Below are 22,861 nucleotides of genomic sequence, written 5' to 3' on the forward strand. Positions count from 1 at the left end.
TGGAAAGCTGTTGCAGTTTACTCACCCCCCGGCTGGTATTGTTGTGGTTTGGTTTGGAAGTTTTTGCGTGGTGCTGGTGAATTCCACAACTCAGTCGCATTTGTTTCGTTTATCTTTTTGCTTGCTTGAGTTAAAGGTGGGTGACATTATTCGTTTATTGTTTTGAGATGGTTTTTTTTGTGGGTGCTTGTTGTTTTCGGCATTATTTTGTGCAAATGTCTGCTAATGTTTTCGAGTAGTTACCAAATGATTTTACTTTTTTGCCTTTCTTACAAAAGAAAAGTTTAAGGTTTGCTTTTAGAAAAACGCTTTTCTCAGAAATCTTAAAAAAATCGTGCTCGGCGAGGATTCGTCCCAGGAAAAAAATCCTATTACTAAATTGAAGGTTTAGATGCGCTCTTTCGATTGAATTTTGGCCCGAAACCCGGAACTCAAAGTCTGATTTTTGAGAGCTCTTTTTCTGAAATATATGAGCTAGAGCGTCCAATTTCCCGTCCCGGGAAAAAAAATCCCGGGAATTCCCGGGATTTCCCAAAAAAAAATATTTCCCGTTTCCCGGGAAATTTGAAAATTTCCCGGGAATTCCCGAGATTTAAGCGGAAGTATACATTTTCTTAAATTTTAGGAACTATTTTTCTAAAATGCTCTAAAAAAATAATAAATGAACAAACTCAACATGATTTTGTTCTAATAAATGTAATAATAATTAATCAGATTATCAGAAATTATGATATCAGAATTATTTCTGATGATATTAATTTTTGAAGCAACTGGGAATAGATCTTGCTTAATGAGTATTAAATTATTACAATTTGGTAAGCTTTTAATAGATTTATGTTATTTCATCAAAACAATATTAACTCCTTACCTCCAAATTAAAATTGAGATTTTTTAACGTTTTTGTTTACCATGATCAAATGTGATGAAAATCGAATTTGTGCAAAAAGAATTAATTTAATTGGTTGAATCTCTAGTACTAAAAAAATTAAAATTTGAAGTAAAAGAATTATGGAGCACTGGTGCAACTACAGGTGTTAGAGGGTTAAATGTGAAAAAATAGAAGACTTTTTGTGAAATGATGTTAATTTATCGTATAATTTAAATCATGTTGCATAATAATACAAAAAAAATCATTTGAAAATTACTTTCTTTTGTTTGTTCTCAAAAAATGCAAAAATATATTCAAAGCTTGCTTCAAATATTTGAAAACATTGGGTTGTTTGAGGTAAAACCAACACTAAAATGCTTTACCATTTGATCAAGAGCAAACCAGTATTTTTCATGAAAAACATAAATTCTGCATGATTTTTTTTTTTCATTTCAATAAACTGGTCACAGAGGCAAGTTTAAAAGAAATTTTATTATTGTGAATAATGGATTCTTTTTACTCATAGTTTAAACACATTGATAAAAAATATTTCGCATCAATAAATACCAAAATACATTTTCTTGTGGTTGAATGATTTTTTACAAGTCAAGCTGTTAATTGATCATCACACTTATTTAAACCATGTTCTAAACAATTTTGTTGCATAATATTAATTAAAACCAAGATCATAACAATTTGCATTAAATTTAAAATTTCCCGGGAATTCCCGGGATTTCCCGGGAAATTGTCTGAAAATTTCCCGTTTCCCGGGAAATTCGTAACCCCGGGAAATTGGACGCTCTAATGAGCGATGTCTGTATCCGCTCTTAAAAATTTGTGTCTTCCATCACTGGAAAACCGCTATTAAAACCCACAGCCATTTTTAGAGGTATTTTTTGGACTTTTTTTTACAGATAACACTATCAAATTAAAAGAATTCAGTTTCAAACAAAAAGCCATTCGAAAACATGCGCCATAAACTGCTTGGGCCCAAAATTTGAAGCTTTTCCAAAATGTATTTCCAGAGATATAGCCATATAAGTGTTTTACGTCTTATTTTTACCCTATTTTTTCTTAATAAATTTTTGGTTTTATACAAAATCATATACTGATCAAATGAATCAAATTGATGATCAAAATCATCAAATTCGAAGTCCCGGCTCGTTCTCGCTCGAAAGATCGAGAAGTCGTCAAGTCGAAGCATAAACGCCAGCACATTTACGCATTAATGAGGAGGAGCGCTACGCGAGCTGGCTCACGTTTGCTCTTGCTCATGTTTGCTCATAAATTTTATGAGTGAAAACCTGTAACCTTGAACTTGTATAACTACTTTTTTTCAGCAGAGCTTTGAGGTTTTATGTTTTTTGTAGAGACTGGAATAGGCTTTTTTTTATAAATTTTGGTTTGAAGCTTGTTTAGGAGTCAGAGTTTAGGTGTCAAATTAGGATTATCTTCGTTTTCTGAAGAAATTATAAGATTTATAAAAATAAAGTTGATAAAAAAGTAACACGTGGCAGTCAACTATTAATTAAGCTGAAAAGTATCTTTAAGGAACACAAAAATGTTTTCTTGGTAATAGATCACGTCATTTTTTTATGTCGTGAACGTTCTAATTCTGAGCACCTCATCTTGTTTGATCAATTATTAGTAAATAATTTAGCATAATAAATGTCATATCTGTGTCAGATGAATTAAAGTAAACTATCTTATTCATAGGCTGGAATCTATTCCAAATAAATAAATAAATGAGAAATTAGCCTGCCCACAAGCAAAACCATGTTTTAATATTAAAATCAATCGATTGCCTTCATGTTTACAGTTTATTCAAGACCTAAAAGTGTCGTTCCTTGAAAATTTAGTCTAAATTTGAAAGTAAAAATAATAAACTAAAAAGAGTATTTGTAAGCAAATGTGTCTTGATTGGAAATCATCAATTTTCATTGACCGGGAATTTAATCAAAACTAGTATTTTTAACTCTCAAACTTCGAAAAAAATACTAAGCTGACAACATAAGAGCACCTACATGCCCAATTTTTGTGATGAAATTATCTCAGGAATTTGAAATGAGTTTTAAAAGTGGCAATCAAGATTTATCAACAAAACTAAAAATCTACCTAATCTGCTGATGAGCGCACATTGAGCGCGAGCGCATGCGACGAGCATGTGCGAGCACGAGCTACCAGATAAGTCCTCATGCTCATGAATGAGCGAGCACGGGTTCTAGCTCGCTCGCTCACTCGCAACCCTGGTTTATATCATTCAAATCATTTGTAAATATTTTATAAAAATAGTGCTCAGCACCGCAGAAAAAAGTTTTTTTTTCGCAGAAGAAATTTTATAATCCAAACAATATTTTAAGGGCTAGATTCCTTCGCGATTTCGTTTATGCCGCGTAATCCGTGGATTTTGCCATTAGCCGTGAAACTTGGTCAATACCGTAAAATGCCGCGAAATACGAAATAATCAGATGACAAATGCTCCTAAGTGTATTTCAAAATTGATTTTTGAATTTAATCACACGACACATGGATTTTGGAAACGGTCAATTGTAAATTTTCAGTGATATTAGCTCTGATTGAAACATTTCACGGAAAATGTAGGTTTTAAGCATTCTATAACACGTCAACATGTTTTTTTAGTATGTGAAATAATATTCAAAAAATCAATTAAAATTTTGTTTGATAGCAATGAACAACGTAAGGAAGATTTAATAAAAGATTGGAATAGTTTTATTAAATTCAATTCAACAAATGTTAAAACAACATGTGTTCAACCAATATTGAGGGTTTTTTTTTAATTTCTGAAATTACCAATAATAAATGTTAAATACAAAAATTGTTGTAAATTGAATAATGCCTTAACTTTTTTTGAAATACTCAAATTTCACTTCTGAAATACAGTCATAATTATATTTCACTTATTTTTCTGTACAAATATCCCATATGGAGATAATTTTTAACAATAACTTTCCTGCACATGATTATACTTAAATAACACAAATCAGCAGTTATTTTAAGAAAATTTAAAGTGCCATGAAAATGCCGTGATATGTATTTCAATGTTTTGAAATTGACATGCCGTGAAATTTCAATATTTCTATATCGAAAAATCATTTCAATTGTTTTAAAACCCGCTGAATCATTAAGAAATTTAACCAAAATTTGCTAAGCTGAGCATCACTTCTGCAGTTTTCCGCAAGCAAAATATTTTTTGTAGAATAATATTGATTATTAATTCTAAACCATTCCTGCAGTTTTTAATATTTTACTTTGAGATATTTGAAACTGTAACTGCATAAAAAATTTAATGCTTTTCTGACTGTACCAGGTACTTTTACCCCATTACTCAGTCAGTCTATTTTGCTGGAAAAACATCGAGCAAGAGTAAGAAGGGGCACCACCACCAACACACACGTGGCGTCGCCGTTCATCGGTGGGTGGTTTCACTACAGAGCGTCGGCAGAACGGAAAATTGCGAGAGCTTGCGCGTGAAAATTCAAAACCCCGCTCGCGGGAGAGACCAGTGAGAAAATTTTCAGAGAGAGAGAGAGAGAGAGCGAGAGACGTTGCGTGCGATGCCGACAATGACAAGTCGCAATGTTTGGCGGTGTGATTGTGTACGTTTGTGTGTGGGGTTTTTCTTGAGGGAGTTTAATATTGAGAGGGTGAGAGAAAACAAGTGAGCGGGCGTTCAGATGAGAGAGAGAGTGGGACCGCGTAGAAAAACATTAAAATTGGTGTGCGAACTGCACAAGTTTACTGACTCAGAAAATCGCAAGTCGTGAAGATGTCCGGAAAATTGTCTCCAGCATGAAAAGTGCAGTTTTTCCCTCGGGTTGAAACCGTGTCGGGATTTAGGGACATTGCGATTTTGGGAAGAGTGAACTGACGCCCGTGTTTTCAAGATTTGTGGGTGTCGTGTGAGATGTTCTTTGTGTGATTTGGTGTTTTCTGGAGGTGTTTTTCTTTGCGGGAAAATTCTCTTTGAAGTAGTTAATAACAGTGATTAGCGGTTGTAGTGTAGTCTGATGCGGTCTTTGTTGTGCAATCGTAGTAGTCGTCTTATAGTTGCTGAATGTTGAAGGGAAAAGGTTGCTTTGATGTTGATTGAAAATGAAATGAAATTTTCCTCCAAGATTCCACTAGTGCAATAAAGGTGTAGTGTAGCGAAAAAAATATTCGATCTAGCAAAATAGCGAAACCCCCCCCCGGGAAAATCTGAAAGAAAGTGCCGCGGTCAAGAAGAAAAAAAAAAAATCAACAAAATAGCGAGAAAATCGAAGCTCAACTTTGGCTTCCCGCAAGAAGAAGGAATCATTTTGGTGGTGTTACATAAAAGCAGCGTTTAGAAGGGGAGGCTAGCCCTGCTCCAGGGCAGTAACAACACCGTGAAGTGTGATTTTCACGCATTTACGTGACGGCGAGTCAACCTTGTGGATTACGGCGACGACGACTCGAGTAACGAGGACCGGTTGAGCCAGTACTTTTGGGCTGATAACGGAAATCAATAACTGGAGCGGTAAGTACACACACAAGCACACGGTAATCGGCAAAAGTCGTAAATTTTTGTGTTTTTGATAATAACAACAGCAGTCGCAGAAATGTATCAACCTTGTTTACAGATAATAAACATTCTTTTACAGGATTTATGATAATTCTTTGTTTTCAGCACAAATGTAATGGGGCAATATTTTCGATTTTGTTTTATTTTTTATCAAAGTATCCCTCCATTTTCAAATTTATTAATTCTAAAGAAAAAAATCTTTTTTTTTCCGATTTCCATAAAATTCTGATTTTATTTATTTTAAAATATTTTGTTTTGATGAGTTAAATATAATAATTAATTTTCAAGAACCAAAGATAAATTTGAAAAATTGTGGAGCTGTGTTCATTTGTGCAATATTTAATTTTTTTTGACTGAGCTAAAATTAAAAACCCACACACAGGGAAATTCGAATTAAATAACATTAGCAATTGAAAGATCTATCCATTGCATAACTGCCCATAATTGAAAATTCGGCTATTATGCCAAATCAAGTATTCCGAGAAAAATGCGTTTTAGTGTTTGTCACAAAATCTCCGTCAAGGCAATTTCCCATAAAAGTGGCATATTAGCCGTTTGGTTTTTCGCATCGGCAGCTTAGTCTAAACACTATTTTAGTGAAATTCAAGTTCCAGAAGATGCGTTGGAACATCCTCTACCACCTGGTGCTAATATCTCGTTTTTGCCAAAAGTTGATATTAGCCGTTTTTTCAATGGTGGGCAGATAAGGCCCATTTGAAATGGTTTTCTTGATTCCAAAATTTCCAAAATATTTTTTTTGGAAAAGATCATAAAAATTTACTAATGTTTCATTTTCTAACATTGAAAATTGGACCATTAATTGCTGAGATATTGGCATTAGAATGAGGAAAGGTTTGGAAGATACTCATGAAACTTTATTTTTATTCGCTGCAACCAGAGTTTCAGTCATCAATGTCTCTTTGGCAATTTTATTGGAAATTTTCTGAGCTTTTCGAAAAAAAATTTTTTCAGGAATGAGAAATCATTTTTCTTGAAAAATTCATTTTTGCATAATGATTTAATAACAAAATTTGTTATCGGTCTGATATTGATTGAAAGCCAAAATAACTTTGGAATAACATTTTTTGTTTTGGAAGAATACCTCCCACTGTTATTGAGATGATCGGATTAGTTGTTAAAATAACAAAAAATAATAACAAAGATTTCTAGAGTTTTTTTGAATAGGTCCTATAACCATATCAAAGGCAATAGTTTATTGGACCTTTTCAAAAAAAAACTCTGGATTTTTTCGAAGTATAACTAAAAATGTTATTAATCTGTTATTAAAATAACAATCCAATAACAAAAAAATCATAACGACGAATAACAAATCTTGTTATAAATATCAAAAAATGTTATTCCCAAGTTATTTCCGTCTGCTCGGGTGCAACTTTGCCGAAGACACCAAGTTTATCAGAAAATTCCGTCAAAAGTTATAGCTTTTCGAATATTTACGTACAATTTTTGTATGAACTGCTGCCAAAATTTTCTGTCTGTTTGTTTCTGTTAACTTTGTAGAGTAATTTGTTAGATGGAACACGTTTTTTTTTATAAAATTATTAAGGGCGTAATATTGAATGTTTGGCCCTTTTGAAATGTTAGTATTGATTTAAAATTTTTGAAAATTTTTTTTTCGAAAAGATCGAATGTTTCATATTTTAACATTGTAAATCGGACCATTAGTTGCTGAGATATCGACATTAGAAAATGGTGGGTTGTTTTGGGTGAGACTTAGAAAATACCAATTTTCCTGTTTTTAAACACTTGCATGGCAACTAAGGGTCGTATTAACAAAGTTCAAAAAAGCAAAATATAGAGAATTTTCTCAGCTTTTCAAAAATATTTTTTTCCAAAGTGGGCAAACATGTGCACTAATTTTAAAAATTGAAAAACTGCGACTATTTTCAAAAAAGTCACCTAAAAATGGATTTAACTTGAAAACGGTGCACTTTATCGAAATTTCACTATAGTACTTTTTGATTGCAAATTTGATTTTACATCGAAAAATGAATTTGAAAATTTTTTGCGACCAATATTTCGATTTTTTGAAAAAATCAGTATTGATTAAAAAAATCATAACTCGGTCAAAGATTTTTTGCACAACCTGGAAATTTCTGAAAAGTTGACATTTGATGTCCTCCAAAACATATATAAAAAAAAAATAAAAATAGTGTTTTTCTGCAAATCAAGTTTTAATGACAAAAAGTTAAATAAAAAATCACCAAAATTTTTTTTACCGTGTATCATTTTTTTTTTCAGTGTAGTCCATATCCATACCTACAACTTTGCCTAAGACACCAAATCGATCAAAAAATTCCTTCAAAAGATACAGATTTTTGAATTTTCATGCATCATTTTTGTATGGACAGCTGCCAAATTTGTATGGAAAATTATATGGACAAAGTAATGATGCAAAATGGCTTCTTTGAGCATACCGAAGGCACCAAAAAAGTTTCAGGCGGATTAAAAAATACAAAAATTAAAATTCTAAAAAAAAGATCGATTTCGTAGAGAATTGCTCTATGGCTAAAAAGTTGCGGTTTTTTGTCTACTAAACAAAAAAAAAAATAATAATTCGGGTTTTGAGAAATCGTTTTTTTTTGTGAAGAAACGTTAATTTTATTTTTTTGAACACCTACAACTTTGCCGAAGACACAAAATTTATCAGAAAATTCAGTCGAAAGTTACAGATTTTCGAATATTTACGTACTATTTTTGTATGAACAGTTGCCAACATTTTCTTTTTGTTTGTTTCTGTAAACTTTGTAGAGCAATTTGTTAGATGGGGCACGATTAATAACTGTTAAAAAAAATGCATTCGCTTTTACGAGTGTTAGACGACATATTAAGCGGAACACCACCAATTTTTTTTATTGTTATTTAATTATGAATCGATGACCAATCAAAATATATTTAATCAGTTCATTTTTGATAATACTACTTTTCTTGTCATTCTACAGTAACGAAATGGCCTATTAATTGTAACCAAAAATAACAGTGCTGAAAAGTTCAACTTTTCAGCACATGTTTCGAAAAGTAATGTCGAAAATTGTTTTGGTTTTTGACGGACGCTTATCTAAAGCGAAGAAACAAAGCATTCACTGATAAACCCAATTCAAAAGTGTTTCTAGCAATTGCAAACAAAAAAGTTCGTTTTTCCAGCACTCGTCGTATTAAACCAACTCGTCAGATGGATAAATGTACGACTTGTGCTGAAAATCATCATTTTGAAACTTGTGGTATAATCTACTATTTCAAGAATCAAAAATCAAAATCAAATCAAATTATTCGCTCTACAGCATTGCCTTGGCGTTCTCGATTGCGAGATTCCTACTCGAAACTAGGTGTTCGAAGGCTTGATTGTTGAGGCAATTGCAAACCTCTTTTTACACCTTAGCTTCCATCCACCCCGGGATTCGAACTGACGACCTTTGGATTGTTAGTCCAACTGCCTACCAGCGACTCCACCGAGGCAGGACCCAGGGAGACGACTCCTACACCTGGACTGAGCTAACGACCTAACCTTTTTTTTTAGGTTAGTCCGGGGCCAACATTTACTTCCCGTCCGACGGAAGGCGTGATCAGACAAATCTCGTCTCGAAAAATGCCACCGGGACCGTCTGGGATCGAACCCAGGCCGACTGGGTGAGAGGCAATCACACCACGGTCCCGGCAAGAATAAGAATAAGAATGCATTAAGTAATGGCAACATTATACTTGCTTCAGAAAAGCAAACACACTCAATAATCATAGAAATGTTTTACGGAAACTGCACTTTAGCATTACCATGTGAAACATTCAATTGGGTGCGCTAATGAGTTTTATCACGAATATGTTAATTTGTTTCTTTGTTTGAACACACTGTATGCAGGCCAAGCAGTTGGTTTTGTTACTTTGAATTGAATTATAACTAATGAAAATAATATCATTGAAAGACTAACTGGAAAATTTCACGAATGTTTAAATCTAGGTTGCACTTTTTTTCTGTAGATTCAATGCAAGCAAAATTTTATTATTTTATCAGCACAGTATCACTGATATCAGTGTGCTCTTTCCCCTTTGTTTCATCGCTCCTTCAGGGTGCAATTTATGGCTATCATATTAGGTTAAGCTGAATCAACACTCGGCTGCACATCATCTGTTGTTTTTGCAAGCAGCACCGCAAATTCAAAGAATCTGTACCATGTGGTTATATTCCGTGACATTTCTCGGATTTCCGAGTAAGTCATGCAAAAGGGCAACTTTGAGGTTAAGTTCTCACAATAATATTATCGTAACATTTCCATCCGTCAACATTTGCCATTTAGTTCCATCTAATAGTTTTGCCCCACCTACACACACACACATCAGTCAACTTTGAGGTCAACCTCGTTTCAACCGAGTGCCAACGGAAACAAGCTTGCCTAGGCACCGTGAAGGCGAAGATGATCCCCGCGCGCTGGTGTTTATCGCGTGGTTGATGCCACGTGTGTGCGAATCACCGCCCAAGGTTGGGCATAAATACAAGCTGCACCAATTTGTACTCTCGAAGGCACTTTGCGCGCCCGGTAATTGCTCTATCGGAACCGAAGACATTGTGCAGTACGGTAGAGTTGAGTAGGTATGTTTTCGGAACGTGCACCAACGGCTTCATCGTGTGGCAGCTCCTTAGAAGGGGAGGTGGTGGTATTAACCCACCCACCCAACGCCACGCCACCGACGTTCATCCCATTGAGATGACACACTCGTGACGGTGCATGAGGGTTCCGGGCTTAGGTTGAACTGCACAGTGCTGTTTTTTATTGAGATTGTACCGTAATCCGAAGCATCACAACGTGGGTACCGTTGAGGGAGTGGATACTGGTAATTTTGAGATTCGCCTCATTCATTTTTTACAATTTTGGCAGATAAAAATATGAAAATCTCTTTAGATTCTGTTAATCAATTGCTAATAGTTTTATTCAAATGTACAGACAACCATTACGGTGATTTCAAAAAGAGGTTTTTTGTACGCATCTAACAGTTTCTTGAAACTTCATGCGAGCGGAATGCAAAAAAAAAACAAATCAAAATCTTTAACATTTAATCAAATTGCAGTGCTATTTGGTATTTTCTAAATTCTTAACCTCCTCCGAAAAATTGAAAAACATTTTCCAGATATGTTATTAGCAATGTTCACCATTTGTTTTTTTTTCTAGTCATTAGTTTTCTAATCGTTTTTTAAATTCATTTTTACGATCATAATTCAGAGATTTCGTCATGTCACAATTATGGTATTTTTAAGATTTTTAATTAGTTTTTGAGCAGCTTTTCATTTGAGAAATAGTTTAGGCTAACAATAAAATTTTCAATTTTTCTTGAAATGATATACCAAATTAATGTAGGAAAATATAAAGGGACCAAAAATTAAACGCATTCCATGGTGAATTTCCAACTGGAGCTTTTGTAGTACGCCTTCGTTATAACTGATGTTGAAAGACATCATAGAAATTAAATTCTTTATAACAGCCTCGTAAAAAATTATTCTTAATAACATGAAATTTAAATATATTTATCTAACATTTTCCGTAAGTAACTATAGAAATACATAATAATGTTACAAGATAGTGATAACATATTTTGCAACGAAATGTAGGGCATGCACGGCACATTCTCATTTATTGAATAGTTTTTTTTATGTTCGACTAATAGCTAAAAAGTAACTGATTTGCTTTTATTTTATCTATTTAAATTGAATAATTCCAAATCATAACAAGATTCAACCATCTTGTCTATCCAAAATAATTTAAATTACTTGAATCTTCTGAAAAATATTTGCAAATTTCATTTCAAATTATAAAACAAAATTATTATAATCTTCAAAATTTAAAAAAATATTTATAAATAAAAAATGTATTAATATTTTGGCAACAAAAATATCTTATGTTATAATTTTTTGAAACTGAAAATTTCAAGTTTAATGGTTTCTGACTGAGTCATCCAATTTTTTGTAAAATTAACGGTTCTTGAAAAATATCGGAAATATTCTAAAAAGGCGTGATAATAAAAAAAAATTAGTTAGCCAGTTTCATTTGATGTTGAATAAACCAAATTTAAATCTTCTGATTTCTTTGAAAATTAAAAATTATATATTCTAAAGAATTTATAGACAAACTGTAAGTCAATTAGACTGGCCCGTCGATATATGGAAAAATTTAAAAATTATCAAATCAAACCAGAACATAGTTTTTTTAATGAATAAAAATAAATCAGTTAAATTCAATAAATCAAATCTGGGCCTTATTTTTACCTTCAAAATTTAGAATTGAATTTATTTTTAATAATATTCTTTTCTTGAAAACAAAAATAAAAAAAATAATATGAATACGATGAATAGGCAGACCCATAAAAAAGTTAAATAGTTATTAGTAATTTTTACGACAAACTTCCTTTAGAAAAAGGGAACTCTTTGTTTAAAAACTATTAAAAAATCTATTTCATTAAAATTTATCATAAATCACCCAAACAGTACAGAATAAATGTTGACAGTAAAAATAAATTAAGACGGGGATGGTTTTTCAATTTTACCTATTTATTTATTTTTTAATTTAATTTTGTCATCGTTACAAAAACAAAATAAAAGAAAAAATCTAGTTCATTAAACTTTATGATTACAATTTTCCCAAATAAAAAAAAACTTATATAAATATGATTTTTTCTCTAAAATACGAAAAAATCAAAACATGACATTGTAATTTGTAAAAATCATTGAAAAAATCATGGTAAAAAAATGCTAAATGTTTGAAGTTGAATAGACAGTTCAATCCAAATGTGTGTTCAAAACTAAAAATTTATTATCTGTTAAAAATTTCAAAAATATTAAATTTAATATTATAAATTATGTTTCTAGAGAAAAACTGTCCAATTGATCAACAATTAAATTTTTAAACATTAAATATTTAAAGAAGAGATTGATGTTGAATGTTGAACATGTTTCAATTGATTATGAAAGTATAATTGGTGTCAATTTTGAAGTTGTTAATTTATTTAGATTATTATTAATTATATTCAATTCTACAACATTGAGTAAATTTGATTTACACTCAACATGCGGCCTGCGATTCCCATCCATCCCGGAATTCGAACTGATGACCTATGGATTGTGAGCCCAGCTGCCGATTTTCGACTCTATCGAGACAGGACCCATGGAGACGACTCCTACACCAGGACTGAACTAACGACCTGATCTCTAGGTTAATTATATTGGATTAATTTCATACATTTCAGTAACATTAGCGAGAGCAGAAAAAGTCATCTAAAATACTGCTTATTTTTAAATTTTGATAATCGTGAAATGTTCTGATTCTTAAAAAATGATTTCATTCTTTAAAAATTCAATACATTTAAAAATTGTTAAATTTTAATCACATAAACTTTGCTAAATATTTTGGCCTTACCAATTCATAATCTGTATCTAACATGCCATTATAAAGTTTTGAAGCTCCTTTGAACTATTATTAAAATATATTTTACAAGCCTTACCCGAAAAACTTCGTCTTTTCCTTTTTTCGTTTGTTGACGTTTTTAGCTTTTTCCTTATCTCAGCCTCCTATGATCAAAATTTGATTTTACGCAACGTTTTCCATACAATCTGCAGATTTTCTGGAATCGGTTCCAGAGTGGCTAAAGTTGCCACTTTTTGGCGTAAGAACCTTCCTTGGGCTTATACGAACCCAACGCAACAAAGAGCACCTCGATCCAACGTTCCATGTTGAACTGATTCGCGTTCGAACAAAACCATCGAAATTTTTTATATATATAGATTTTGGTACAGTTGAAGACTCTATAATGGATTTGACCAGAAAAGCTAAAAAATTCCCACCTTTTAAATGAAATTGAAAAAAAGATACAAAAAAAATTGATTGTTCTTTTTTTTAAGATACCATTTTTACCTCAATGACGGTACCAAGTACAACATCGTTCGCCAATGACAGTTCCGCTGCAGACAATGCTTCAGCTATTGCTTTATGGGCGTGGGTGGGTAGAGTTTTTTTCCTTCTGGTTTTCCTAACCGGTAACCGTGGCGGGCGTACCGAGGTTTCGCCAGATTCGATGTAGAAGAAAAAAAAAAGGCTTGCGCCGGCTCGAAAGTGAAGGCCTGCCATGAGAATTGGTAATTAGGGGAAACTAGGTGCTGACTGCTGGCTAGTTGGGTGAGGAGAGGAAGTACAGTGGACGTTTTCACCAAACTGACTCCATGATTTATTGGAGCGAATTGCTAATTCGTCAGCTTGGATAAAATTTGAGGAATTTTGATGGGAGGATGAAAGTGTGCCAAACTGGATCTTTCTTTCCGCTTAAGATGAGAGTGAAGATGGCAAGTGAAATTTTTGCAAACAAATGAGTTTTAATTTACAATGGATTGAACATAGCAATTGTCTTAACAATCTACCAAATTTTATGTAAAACATCAGTCTACCAACTTTACAGATCTAGCTTAATTCTCCACCAAAATTGCCTCACTTTCTCTTGGTGACCTTTACGGGTGTTGTGTTAACCCAAAACAGGGCACCCGGTGTTGATTTTGCGAAAAAAGAATAATAAATATCCTTTTCTCAAGTGGAAGGCACTTCAACTCCCGGGTTTTGGTTCGTTCACTTTGTTTGTTTGATTGGACGGGATGATTTTTTAGACTTTCACAAGGGTTTTCCTGGAAGGCTCTTAGAGACATTGAAAAAACTGTTTGAGCAAAGTTTTTGTTTTTTTTTGTGAAATTTTATAAATAAGACTGAACCGCAAAATATCGCAACCGACGAAACCTGTTCCCTTTCCCAGCTTGGCGACAAACCTTGACGACCAACGCAAATATTTTTTTAATCGTATTTTTTTTGCACAATTAATTCCCCCACCTAGAGCGAGCAGGAGATGCAACAGTCGGTGTCGGTTCTTCTATGGGTTTGCTGTCATCGTCACACCACCGGTCTTGACGGCATCGGCTGCGAGGATTGAATTTCAGCAAAATCCGTTGAGTAACCGTGCACCGCAAATGCGTGCTGTGCTCGACGACACGCCGTTCGATGGCCTGGTTTTGGATGCCCTCTTGTCGAGCTGTACGTTCTAGGCGAAGAAGTTGCGATGCTTGTTTTGGTGGGTGCAACATTAGCCACTGACTGGGTGCTAGCTCTGTGGCGATGCTGCTTTGAGTAGAGTTGCATTTTGAAGTCATTCTATGTTACGATAGAGAGTATTGGATTTCTATGATTTTGGTTGGCAAGCAGGAACATTGGTGAACTAACCACTAATTAACGAACTTGATATTGCCATTACCTAATGTAATGATCACGGATTTTTTTAAGCACATTTAATGTACCAGAAATATGAAACTAATTAATTCTTCAGATGGTCTGAATTATTGCAGCATTATGTTTTTTATTGCATAATATTTTTTTTTCAAACAGTTTGAAAAAATAATATTATTAACTTGGCTGCTAACATTTTAAAGATATCTAATTTTTTTTTGTTTCATTGGAAATACCTTGGAATTGGTTGTAACTGTTTAACTGTCCTGTCCCGGTGGAGTCGCTGGTAGGCAGTTGGACTTGGGCACTTGGGTAATTCTCCGCCAACTCACACAGCAGTTGCCCGACCCCTCTTCGATTTGCGTGAAACTTTGTCCTAAGGGGTAACTTTTGTCCCTGATCACGGATCCGAGGTCCCTTTTTTTGATACCTCGTGACGGAGGGGCGGTACGACCCCTTCAATTTTTGAACATGCGAAAAAAGAGGTGTTTTTCTATAATTTGCAGCCTGAAACGGTGATGAGATAGAAATTTGATGTCAAAGGGACTTTTATGTAAAATTGGACGCCCGATTTGATGGCGTACTCAGAATTCCGAAAAAACGTATTTTTCATCGAAAAAAACACTAAAAAAGTTTTAAAAACTCTGACGTTTTCCGTTACTCGGGTGTAAAAAGTTTTGGAACATGTCATTTTAAGGGAAATTTAATGTACTTTTCGAATCTACATTGACCCAGAAGGGTCATTTTTTCACCTAGAACAAAATTTTTCATTTTAAAATTTCGTGTTTTTTCTAACTTTGCAGGGTTATTTTTTAGAGTGTAATAATGTTCTACAAAGTTGTAGAGCAGACAATTACAAAAATTTTGATATATATATACATAAGGGGTTTGCTTATAAACTTCTCGAGTTATCGCGATTTTACGAAAAAAAAGTTTTGGAAAAGTTGGTCGTCGTTATTCATGCCCGTTCATGGACACCCGCGACAGACACGGACGACGAAACAAAGAGAAACGCAAAATGTAACTCTCTTAAAATTTTTTTTCGTAAAATCGCGATAACTCGTGAAGTTTACAGACAAACCCCTTATGCTTATATATCAAAATTTTTGTAATTGTCTGCTCTACAACTTTGTAGAACATTAGGAACACTCTAAAAAATAACCCTGCAAAGTTAGAAAAAAAACACGAAATTTTAAAATGAACAATTTTGTTCTAATTGAAAAAATTACCCTTCTGGGTTAATGTAGATTCGAAAAGTACACTAAATTTCCCATAAAATGACATGTTCCATATTTTTTACAGTTGAGTAACGGAAAATGGCGGAGTTTTTAAAACTTTTTTAGTATTTTTTTCGATGAAAAATACTTTTTTTCCGGAATTCTGAATACGCCATTAAATCGGGCTTCTAATGTTACATAAAAGTCCCTTTGACACCAAATTTCTATCTCATCACCGTTTCAGGCTGCACATTATTGAAAAACACCTCTTTTTTCGCATGTTCAAAAATGGAAGGGGTCGTACCGCCCCTCCGTCACGAGATATCAAAAAATGGACCTCGGATTCGTGATCAGGGACAAAAGTTACCCCTTGGAACAAAATTTCACGCAAATCGAAGAGGGGTCGGGGCAACTTTTCCCGATTTCGTGTGAGTTGGTAGAGAATTACCCATATTCAAATACAAAATTAGGATGACTCAATTCCATCCCTAGCTTGACGCCATCAACTGCTATGGCGCAATTTCCAGGAAACCAGTTTTCCCACCACTCCAAAGTTTTCAAAATCTCACTTTTCATCTCTCCACCAGGCATATCTAAACCCATAATCAGCTCGCTTTTGCATGCATTTCCCTTGACTAGCCGGTACAACCATCTCTACCCTATCACGTCCCGACGCTAATCATGCCCGTTATGCAATAGTTCAGCGCCAACACGGGCTGCATATTAATTGCTGCTTCACCAGTTGAGTCGTGTCCTTTTCCGCAGCACAACTTTGCGAGAGTGTGATAACAGCGGTTAGGAGGGTGGTAGGGGAAGGGTGACACGACCGTTGCACACGGTCCACGTGGATAATCCTGCTCGAAAGAATGCTCGCTTTGCTCCTCTCCTTAACTGCACCACTCTGGCACTGGAGTCGTTGCATAAACTATAAAGGAAAGCTAGAGAACAGAGTTCAGTTCACACAATCCGCCGGAATCGATTGTCTTGTGAAATTATTCCACCCCAACGGGAAAATGGGTGGAAAATTGCTGGAAAAGTGGACGTCCGCGGCGCATTCAGGCAAAAGAGTGATAATCAGGTCAAATGGGCCTGACACTCTCTGACTGGCGATGGCGTGGTTCAAGCGATGAAAGGACAGTCAATGCAGTCTGCTGGGAAGTAAGGCTTAAGGTTCGCGTCCGTTTTGTTCCGCTAACTGGGGGATTACGTAATCGCGGTTGAGATCCTGGCGGAGTGCAAAGATGGTGGGAATGAATGAGTCGTTATGCGATTTTCCAGATCTAAATAAATTCAATTTATAGTGAATTATGAGATCTAAAATTGACCTAGACATTTCCTATCAAGAATCAAAAACTGAACGCCCGTTTATTTATGAAGATATTTGTATATAAACTGCCTCTGATCGCATAAATGTCCTAAATGTGCGTTTTCTGTAAGTTGGGAAAACTAGCTAAGAAATTAAAAATAAATGTTTCAACAAAGTTTTAACCACTTAGGTTTTAATCCCTAAAACTCAATCGTGTACTTTTGAAGATATTTTTTTTCAAAAAAGTCAGCAAATTTTGCATAAGAATGAACCTCTGTACGTTTGTTGAGGCATTGGACACCAAACTCCTATCTCCTCACGGTTTCGAGCTACAAATCACTGAAAAACGTGTCAAAAAAAATCCGAAAATGAAAGGGATCGTGCCGCTCACCGTCGCGAAATAACTAGAAATGAATCTCGGATTCATCATCAGGGACCAAAATTACCCCTAAGAATAAGGTTTCATGGAAATCGAAGAGGAGTCAAGGCAACTTTTCTCGGTTTTGTGTGAGTTGGTGGAGGAAAACCCCAGGTAATATTCAACTGACCAATTTTTGACCTTCGAAAATTCAACTTTTATTTACTATGAAGTAATGCTAATCACTTACCACATTATAATAATATTTGGCAGAGTTATTTAAAAAAAAATTAATAGACTTTTTAAATTATGCAAGAAAATCTATATTTTTAGCATTTTTGAAGGAGTGACTAAAACTTGCAATGGAGCAGTTCTCTGAGATTTCGGTCATTCGATTTTTTTTGTATTTTTCATTCCGACTGAAATTTTTTTGGTGCCTTCGGTATGCCCAAAGAAGCCATTTTGCATCATGAGTTTGTCCATATAATTTTCCATACAAATTTGGCAGCTGTCCATACAAAAATGATGTATGAAAATTAAAAAATCTGTATCTTTTGAAGGAATTTTTTGATCGATTTGGTGTCTGCGGCAAAGTTGTAGGTATTGATGAGGACTACACTGAAAAAAAAATTACATGGCAAGCAATTTATTTTTTATTTTTTGATATGTTTTAGGAGATCTCAAAGGCTAACTTTTCAGAAATTTCCAGGTTGTGCAAAAAATCTTTGACCGAGTTATGAATTTTTTTATCAATACAGATTTTTTTCAAAAAATCAAAATATTGGTCGCAAAAATTTTTCAACTTAATTTTTCGATGTAAAATCAAATTTGCAATCAAAAAGTACTTTAGTGAAATTTTGATAAAGTGCACCGTTTTCAAGTTATAGCCATTTTTAGGTAACTTTTTTGAAAATATTCGCATTTTTTCATTTTTTTAATTAGTGCACAAGTTTGCCCACTCTTGAAAAAAATATGTTTGAAAAGCTGAGAAAATTCTCTATATTTTGCTTTTTTGAACTTTGTTGATACGACCCTTAGTTGCTGAGATATTTCTATGCAAGTGTTTAAAAACAGGAAAAATGATGTTTTTTAAGTCTCACCCAAACAAACCACCATTTTCTAATGTCGATATCTCAGCAACTAATGGTCTGATTTACAATGTTGAAATATGAAACCATCGTAAAATTTTTCGATCATTTCAAAACTAAATATTTTCAAAAATTTTAAACCAAGACTAACATTTTAAAAGGGCGAAATATTGAATTTTTGGCCCTTTTGAAGTGTCAGTCTTGATTTAAAAAAAAATAAAATATTGTTTCCGAAAAGATTGGAATTTTTTTTGCACAACCTGGAAATTTCTAAAAAGTTGGCATTTGATGTCCCTTAAAACATATAAAAAAATTAAAAAAATTAAAAATAGTGTTTTTTTTGTAAATCTAGTGACAAAAAATTAAATAAAAAATCACCAAAAAATTTTTTACCCTGTATCATTCTTTTTCAGTGTAGTCCTTATCCATACCTACAACTTTGCCGAAGATACCAAATCGATCAAAAAATTCCTTCAAAAGATACAGATTTTTGAATTTTCATACATCATTTTTGTATGGACAGCTGCCAAATTTGTAAGGAAAATCATACGGACAAACTAATGATGCAAAATGGCTTCTTTGAGCATACTGAAAGCACCACAAAAGTTTCAGCCGGATTAAAAAATATAAAAAATAAAATTCTAAAAAAAGGACCGATTTCTTAGAGAATTGCTAAACGGCAATGTTTGCAACGGCCAACATTTTTTTTCAATTATTATTTTTTTAATATTGAATACACAAACTGATCAACTAATTAAATAAAACATCAATTTCTTATTTTGATTGTTTACCTCGTTAACTGTGTAAAAACATAATCAATTTAAAAAAAAATCTCACATAATATTAGTATAACCTTTTAGTTGAAGTGTATGTTTGAAAACAATGTATGCACAAAATTAGCTGACAAATCAATTTTAGATAGCCATAAATTGACATTTGAATTTCGTTGCTATTTTTGAAATTGTAATTTTCAAGTTTTTCTGTTGAATCAAAGTTTGATAAATCTAAATTTCTTTGTATATAGCTTATTTTAACAATCTTTAATAAGAATATCTAAAATGTATTTTTTTTAGTGTGCAACACAATTGTCCAGTGCGTTGCCTCTTTACAAGGTTTCGAAATGACGTCTCTTATCAAGCAACGCGATAAAATAAAATATTTGATAACAAACCCACCTTCATGACCAGCTATTCTCAAGCCCGACGCAGCACGGCTATAAACCTGTGCTCGTTAACGAAATGTCACCTCATCTTACGGCAAGTTTTTCGTTAAAAAAAATGAAACATCAAGCCTCTTCAGACGACATAAAAGTTCAGACGCATTAAAAGTAGGAAAATTGCTTCCATAACCAATACAAAAACCGCGAAAAGCTCTTGGCATTAACAAATTTGACTGCGACTTCTTCTCTTTGCATGTTTATCTTTCCACGTACGAATGGCTGTAATCGAAAATCGATGGCCGTATCCGATTCCGTTTTGGGCGCGGAATTCGGGAGCGGAAAAAAATTCTGTTTGTTCTGTTGCACGTGGAAAGCTGTTTAAGGTGGCAGGTCTTTTTTTGGTTCAGGGTTGTAATGAAAGCTTGCAAATCTTATGTTAGGACCAATATAAGATAACGAAAAGCAATCTTTCTACTTTAAAAAAATGATAAATTGATCTAAATCTCACGATGACTGGCGTAATTGCATCAACCTGTGAACCTCCTGTCTTTCGATTCAAAATTCTCGACAAATGTTTCCTCTTCAACAATTGATTTTGCTGTGTGGGCGTTGAAACCGTTCTCCTTGGTGGTCCTTGTCGTCCGGCAATTTAACACCCACACCGAACCAATTCTCAAAGCGGATTACGATATTGGCCGTTATCCGGCGTCCATTTATTGTCCAGGCAAAATTGGTGACATCAACATTCAAATTTTGGCTCGTTTCGTAGGAAATTTGAACGGCGACTGACCGTAGTCATCCAATCGATCGGATATCCTTCTGACGTATGTTCTTTCTCATGCTTTTGGTGTGGGAGGATAGTCGAGAAAAGGTTTTTGGCCGTCTTGATTGACTGTTTCCTTTCTTTGGAATTTGTTGAATCAATCTTTGACAGAAAGCAGTTTTTAAACTGTGATATTTGCTATTATTTACTATCACTTTATTACACTATAGTTTGAAACAAAAAGCATTCTTGAATTGATTACAACCTTTTTAAAAATAAGTTAAAATTAATCATTCTGAAAATAATGGTTAAAAATGAATCCAGAATTTTTTTTATATTTTTATGCAAAGGGAACAAACTTTCTAAAAAAATATTTTCTTTAATCTATAAATCAAATAAAGAACAAAAACAAACTTTCAACAAGTTCGTTTCACCCAGTATCGCCCCATTCACACCCCTTTCTTGGTAGTGGTGCATTCGCCGCCCCGAAAACTACGCAAACATTGCAGAGCAGTCAATTCAGAGACCGACTGTGGGAATTGTCGTTACAACTATGCTGCTGCTGTTATGGTCCGCGTCTATTTGCATGTGCGTTTTTGTGGAACGTGCAACTTTGAACTGCACCAATACAGATGTCTCTGTATGCGCTTGTAGGCAATAGTTGATGAATGACGCGCGCCACACGCAGAACGCTAGTGAATGAACCTCCCTCTTTAGTTTATTCAAGTTTTTCTTCAGCACGAGATATGACTGGAAAGAATGGAACGAAACCAAATTGAAAACAAATAATGACAAAAAGTTTTACTGCTTGACTGGTGTTGGGTTTTGCGAGAGTAGATGTAGAATTTTGAAGCGTGATGGTGTTGGTTTTGACCATTAAACGTCCTAGAACATGTTTTTGGGTATTAATTTTGCATTGCACAGTTTAAAAAGGTTGATTTTATTTTCAAAATTCCCGCTATTTTTCGTACCAAAACTGAAAAATAAATTTGACATGTTTTACCTTGGTTTCCAACTAAATTAAGATCTACAAATTTTGGAACCTGCAAAATGAGTAAAAACACTGCTATTATTTTTTAATGAAAAAAGGTTTTAATATGTTTGAATTAAGTCTTTATTCTTATTTCGACCTTATGTTTTTTTTACCTTTGGTCCTTTCGACTTTCAACTTTTTATTTTTCATTCCATTTTCTAGAATTTATTTTCAGGTTAAGTATGTTTGGTCTCATTCTACAATGTTTTGATTTTTTATAAATTTATCACAACAATTGTTTTTAACTAACAAATTTTGTTAAAACTGGAGTTTATGATTTCTGAATTATTTATTGAAAAACAATTACATAATTGTATAAGACACATTCTGCCGTGACGTCACAAAACTTAACTCGCGATTTGTGATTTATTGAAAAATTATTTGTTTTCATAGAAAATCCTTTCATGTTTTAAAAACCATTTAAAAAAGAGTTCAAATTTCATCGTATTTCACTTTGCATCATAGCTTGGGGTCCCACCAATATTTTTTTGTATTCATATTGATCCAGAAAGTCATCATTTTTCATTAGAAACATGATGAAGTTAAAAAATAAAGTGTTTTCGCGAGGATTTCTATCTAATAACTAACAAAAAAAATTGCAATCCAAACCTATACCACCATTTTGTATGCAACTTCTGCGAATTTTCTAAATTCCTCATGAAAATTTCAACTTAAAATTAATGTTTTAGATTTTTGGAAGAAATCTTTAATTTTTTTGAAGTTTTTAACTTTATTAGTGATCTTGAGAATCAAGCAAAAAAATCATGATGATTTTATATTCAAAAAAACATAAATTAAAGAAAATTGAATTATATAAATCATGAGCACTCACTGGGGGATGACATCGAGAGAGAACTCTCTTTTTACGATATAAAAACTAAACTCCCTGAATATCAAAATCGATTTTCTAGCACAGCAATTTTTCAGTTCTTTTTGGGGCCTAACCAAGTCTCAAAATTTGGGAACGATTGGTTTAGTCTTCACTTTGCGCAAAGCGATATTGAACAAATGGTAAATTGATATCAATAAAATTCATGCTTCACGCTATGTTAAAACCGGACTCGCATTCGGTTGCTCTAAAACTTTGCCAACTTTGCCGAAGAGAGTATGGTGCTAACATGCCCCTTAAAAAAGATACAGCGTCCTCAAAACTGGTCTAAACGTGGTTTTGCTCTAAAATCATGTTTTAGACCAGTTTTGAGGACGCTGTTTCTTTTTTTAGAGGCATGCTAGCACCATCCTCTCTTT

At 33.7% G+C, this 22,861-nt stretch overlaps 1 protein-coding gene across 1 annotated transcript in view; it reads left to right on the forward strand.

The window, feature by feature from the left end:
• The first annotated feature begins 4,590 nt into the window (after positions 1 to 4,590).
• LOC6036166 (protein numb) overlaps positions 4,591 to 22,861 on the forward strand; it is a 64,017-nt gene continuing 45,746 nt past the window's right edge. Inside the window, exon 1 of the mRNA XM_038253279.1 lies at positions 4,591 to 5,387. The gene's annotated coding sequence lies outside the window, so the exon portion shown is untranslated. The remainder of the gene's footprint in view (positions 5,388 to 22,861) is intronic.

This window comes from Culex quinquefasciatus, chromosome 2 (assembly GCF_015732765.1).
Source record: "Culex quinquefasciatus strain JHB chromosome 2, VPISU_Cqui_1.0_pri_paternal, whole genome shotgun sequence".
Lineage (NCBI taxonomy): Eukaryota > Metazoa > Arthropoda > Insecta > Diptera > Culicidae > Culex > Culex quinquefasciatus.